This window comes from Arachis hypogaea, chromosome 19 (assembly GCF_003086295.3).
Source record: "Arachis hypogaea cultivar Tifrunner chromosome 19, arahy.Tifrunner.gnm2.J5K5, whole genome shotgun sequence".
Classification (NCBI taxonomy): domain Eukaryota; kingdom Viridiplantae; phylum Streptophyta; class Magnoliopsida; order Fabales; family Fabaceae; genus Arachis; species Arachis hypogaea.
This window is the reverse complement of record NC_092054.1, coordinates 115,382,465-115,383,105: the sequence shown is the minus strand read 5'-3', so window position 1 is coordinate 115,383,105 and position 641 is coordinate 115,382,465. Positions and strand designations below refer to the sequence as shown.

The 641-nt window shown below is 39.2% G+C and overlaps 1 non-coding gene across 1 annotated transcript; it reads right to left on the bottom strand.

Annotated features, from left to right (window-relative positions):
* Nucleotides 1-334: 334 nt before the first annotated feature.
* On the bottom strand, nucleotides 335-441 carry LOC112781435 (small nucleolar RNA R71). Its single transcript, XR_003192211.1, has one exon. It is a non-coding gene; the product is annotated as a small nucleolar RNA R71 (small nucleolar RNA).
* Nucleotides 442-641: the final 200 nt, after the last annotated feature.

Below are 641 nucleotides of genomic sequence, written 5' to 3'. Positions count from 1 at the left end.
CAGGGAGTTGTGAAAGTAGCATTGTGACACCTACTGTCAATGCCAACATCTTTGAACTGAAGCATCATCTTGTTACATTAGTTTAACAAAATTGTTAGTTTAATGGGAGCCCGCAAGAAGATCCAAATTCTTTTATCTCCAATTTCTTGTAAATTTGTGACACTGTTAAGACAAATGGCATCCCGACTGAGGTTTATCATTTGTTTCTCTCCCTTTTGCTGTAAGGGATCGGGCTACATAGTGGCTGGATAATCAGCACAAGGAGAGTATAGCTACATGGGAGGACTTGGTCACTAAGTTCCTAAACAAGTTCTTCCCACCTCAGAGGCTAACCAAGCTCATAACTGATATTTAGACTTTCCAACAACATGAAGAAGAGTCCCTTTATGAAGCTTGGGAGAGGTACAAGGGGATGCTGAAAAAGTGCCATCCAAACATGTTTGCAGACTGTGTCCAACTACAGATATTCTATGATGGGATCACCCTTACCTCCTAGGTTTAATTGGATAATTTGGCTGGAGGATCTCTGCATATAAAAAATACCACTAATGAATCATTGGAGTTAACTGAGATGGTGGCTAATAATCAATACCTCTATTCTTTTGAAAGATCAATTAGGAAAGGAGTTATGGAATTAGATA